Source organism: Notolepis coatsorum (genome assembly GCF_963971535.1).
Source record: "Notolepis coatsorum genome assembly, chromosome: 16".
Taxonomy (NCBI): Eukaryota; Metazoa; Chordata; class Actinopteri; order Aulopiformes; family Paralepididae; genus Notolepis; species Notolepis coatsorum.
The window spans coordinates 71,645,963-71,650,564 of record NC_140180.1 but is presented as its reverse complement, the minus strand read 5'-3'; positions in this window follow the sequence as shown (position 1 = coordinate 71,650,564).

The window sequence follows — 4,602 nt, the reverse complement described above, 5'->3', positions numbered from 1 at the left end:
TTATATTCTAGACGTTATTTTTGTATGAATGTGTGAATGAAAAAGTAAAACGTTCCTACATCCTGAACGATAGATAATCGATGTTGAATGGGCCATAGTAATGTCAATTTAGCAATACAATTTAAAAAGTTATAGCCCTGCAAAGAAGGTAAACATCTCCATAGGCTTAGACTGGTGGCAGTGATCAAACATTGATGGATATAAGCGTGGCAGAGAAAGTGTTAAGTCGCCAAAGAAAAGTGGGGTCGCCAAAGAAAATCCTAAATAAAATGGGGTTGTGGTATAAAAAGGTTTGAGAACCCCTAGACTAGAGGTAGGAGGCAGCCATTCCCTTTGTTCTACGGAGTGCCAGGTCAAGAACCTTGAAGCGTATTCATGCGTATGCATGAAATTAAGTGCCTTGCCCATCCAGTAAACCAGCTAACAGAGCATTGCAATAGTCGAGGTGTGACATGACGGTGGCTTCTTTTTATCAGGAAGGGGCGGATCCTTCTCACATTGCTCAGGAAGAATTAGTAGGTTCTGATTGTTGAGGCAATGTGAGCAGAGATGTCTAGCCTTCGTCAAGGACCACGCGTATTGGCGATCGAGAACAGAGCCACGGCTACACTCTGCTGTGATTGAAAGATCGGTCAGTGGGGAGGATTCAGCTGGCAAGTGAAGTAGCTCCCTTTTGCTCAGGTTTAGTTTGAGGTGGTTGGTCATCATCCAGGTGGAAATGTCGGACAGGCAGGCTGAGATCTGTTCAGAGACTTGGGTGACAAGGTAGAGCGGACAGGATGTCACAGGAGAGGGTGGAGGGCGACAGGGAGCGCCGGATTGCATCTCAATGAGACAGTTTGAGTTGGAGTGGGTGATTTGGGGTTTAGCATAAAAGTTAGTGAAGAAGTTAGTGGAAGGACTCTAGGAGAGAGATGACTGTGGCAGACTGGGAAGGGGCAGGTAGGTTGAAGTCACGCATTAGCTCCAGGGGGGTGCCATCTTCTGGGAAGGAGCTTAAAAGAATGTCTAGCTCATCTGGAAAGTGTTTGAGGCTAATCATGTTGGTGTGTTCCTTTAACTGGTCCTGCTAGATGGCAGTTGGGTTGGAGAAGGCTGGATTGGCATTATAGAAGCTTGCATGATCGTCGCAGATGATGTGAGGAAATGAGACGTTGTGTAGCACAAGACCTCCCGTGGGAACCGGTCTGCCATTCCATAATTATCTCCTTCTGGGTTTTATTCCCGAGGCTAAAGCCGGTGATGTCATCATCCTCCTATAGGAGTACAGTACATGGAGAGGCAGCAGAAGGAGGCAGCCTGCAACCCATCCCCAATTAGTTCAAGTTCACTGTAAAGACTATAGGCTTGGGCGGTATGACGGTATTACGGTATACCAGGGTATTTCGAAATCCCATCTGTATGATTTTCAATACCGTGACGTCACAGACTGTGCGCCAAATCACAGATGCGTTGCTTGTAGTGCACAGCACGTGCCAGCAGAGGGCAGGGCAGTCTGTCTTTCCCTCTCTCAGTCAGAGCTCATACAGCAGAGCCACGCGTGTGTTCCTTTGGGTCTTTCATCTCGCATGTGTGTATTAATCTGCACGACAAATAAAGACTTATTCTTCTATAGAATGCGGTTATGGACCGGTGGCCGTCCGTTTATTAAGGTCGAATGGATGGACCATGGGTCCACTTCCAGACATTGGATGATTGAGGAATCGGGAAACGGAGCGTTTTTCTAACGCTTTGAAATGGATTTGTGCATGAATGTGGACTCGGGACACGTTGTTTGGGTACCGGTAAGTAATTATGTTATGGTTAAGTGTATGGAAGATGAACGTACAAGTTATGAATGCCGGGAGTGTATGTTTGGTAAACCATTCCAGTTTGACTGTGTGTGTGCGTATTGGCTTGGTGATTCACTACAGGGGTTTAAAGGCTTAAGCTGGGTTTTTATGATCAGTTAATCAATGCAGAATCTATTTTGTGCATCTGTATGTGTAGTTGTGTACTACTGTCGTGAGTTTGTGAGTCACATTGGTCTAATTTCAGCCTCCGTTATACGTTATTTGTTCCGTATGACTCGTTTCATATATGTGTGTTTCGAATGTGCGCGCTGATTTGTTTAAGTTGGTAACACGGGTCGCTAAGGAATTTAGGTTTGAGGTTGAAGAAAGTGCACTTTTAGGTTGAAAGAACGGCCCTAATGTCAACGTGTTTCAATATAAGTGCTATGTATGGTGATAACAAAGTATATTGTTAACTTAGCTCCGCTCCGCTTTTTTTTCAAAAAGATTCATTGTTTTGTATTTCTAATCAAGTATTCAAAAGCAGCATTTTTCCACTTCAAGCAGTTTTTGGCTTGGCTCCGCCCATAAGCGCTTTGAGTGACAGTCACCCACAGTCTGTGACTGGCAGACAGGCAGACAGAGAGCCCCGCTCGCCGGTCGAGGTTGTGTGTGTGTAAATGCGTGGGTGTTTCCCTGCGCGCCGGTCGAGGTTGTGTGTGTGTAAATGCGTGTGTTTCCCCGTGCGCCGGTCGAGGTTGTGTGTGTGTAAATGCGTGTGTGTTTCCCCGACAGAAGCTCCTGTCCCTCTCTATCTCTCTCTCTCCCTCTCTCTCTCTCCCTCTCTCTCTCTCCCTCTCTCTCTCTCTCTCTCCCTCTCTCTCGCTCGCTCGTTCTCTGCCTCTCTCTGTCAAAACACGATTGAGGAAGTGTCTGGTATTTCCACTCGCTCTGTTGTTGAGCGAATGGTTGCGCTACAACCTTAGAGGGGGCGTTACTGCAGATCAGCTCCTTGCTACGTAGCCAAGCGAGTCAAATCAGAATGACCTAGTTCACTGGGGGAGGATCCGCCAAAATGAGGATTAGAGAAAAAGACCCATTGATACAAACCCCCATTGCTATAAAAGAATGCTAAACACTGGAAAAGGCCATTTATAAGACACAGGACCTATTTAAGGTTAAATAAGAGGAATGCCACATTTACAATGACCTAGTTTTATGTCAGATGCTAGTTTTATTCACCCCAGCCTTTTATTAGATTTGGTGGTATTACGTATCCTTGCAGGCTGGAAACACTGAACACTAGATCCACAAAGAATGGATTGCACGGAGCAAGTTGCACCCTTACTTAAAATTCATTATGAATTGAAAATGGGGGATCCTGATGTAAACAAGACGAAAGTCTTTCTCTGGTCTGCATCCGCTTAACAATTGTGTGTATTGAGCCGTACTGTATTGTACCCATTCTGCAATCTGTTCATAAAATTTTCATTCAATCAATAAATCTGCACGCTGATTTGTGTGTGTGTGTGTGTGTGTGTGTGTGTGTGTGTGTGTGTGTGTGTGTGTGTGTGTGTGTGTGTGTGTGTGTGTGTGTGTGTGTGTGTGTGTGTGTGTGTGTGTGTGTGTGTGTGTGTGTGTGTGTGTGTGTGTGTGTGTGTGTGTGTGTGTGTGTGAGAGAGAGAGAGAGAGAGAGAGAGAAAGAGATAGAGAGAGAGACAGAGAGAGACAGAGAGAGAGAGACAGAGACAGAGACAGAGAGAGACAGAGAGAGTTTGCTGTACATGCGGGCATCTTGATTTGTTTGTGTGCTCTTCTGTATAGAGAGGAAGTCTCTCCCTTTCCGCTGCCACCATGGGACCCTACTTGGGAAGAAATATGTAGTATGATGATTGAATATGATGTTTGGCTTCCATTGATCAACATCATCACATGTGTAATTCATGGGCACAACTCCAAATACAATTGTAGAAGGGTGGATTATCCCTACTTTATGAGAGTGGATATGAACTGTCACCAGGTAGTGGGAGCACAGCAGATCTGGGTCCGGCTGAGTCCCCGACTGTAGTGTAGGGGTACTAGAATTGGGATTTAGCAGAGGGAGCGGATGGGGCCTAGGATTTACTAACCTAGGGGTTCTACGCTGGTCCTTCTTGCCCTCCAGGGCGACTGTAGTAATTCCCCAAACACCACACTTCCCCTAATACGTCCCACACCCTCTCACCCCCAGTAATGGTAGATGATGGTGGCAGTAATGGTAGATGATATAATTTCTCCCCAAAGCAGTACCTTTCCTTGTTGACTGGTGGAGACCTGTACAGAGCACCTGCCCCAATTACACATAGGCCGTGGATAAGAAGGGGTTAAACAATAATGCACACTAATAAAAAAAAAAAAAAAAAGGGTTAAGCAATAATGCACATTAATTCACACGCACACAGTGGTCCCATTTATACGCCTCTCCTTTTACTGAAGGTTACATGTATCTGCATGAACAAGTCCCCGTAAGGGTTAATAGGCTTTTCATGTACAAATAACGAGGAGGTTGGCAGGACGCTCCGGGAGCCACACAGTGGGAAACAACTTATTTCTACAATGGTGCCATATGCACCGCACGATAACACAACACAACAAATGCAATAGAGTGGGCCCACACTGAAACAAAATACCTTATAAGTGCCGGCATTACCAAAATAATAAAGTTTGGGGCGCCCTTAGTCACTGGTGCACGTGCAAGCTCAAAGTACCTTATCCTCTTCGCCCTTAGAGGGCATGGTATAGAAAAAGAGAATGTTCGCCGATAATGTTCCAGGGCGCTTGGAGCGCTAAC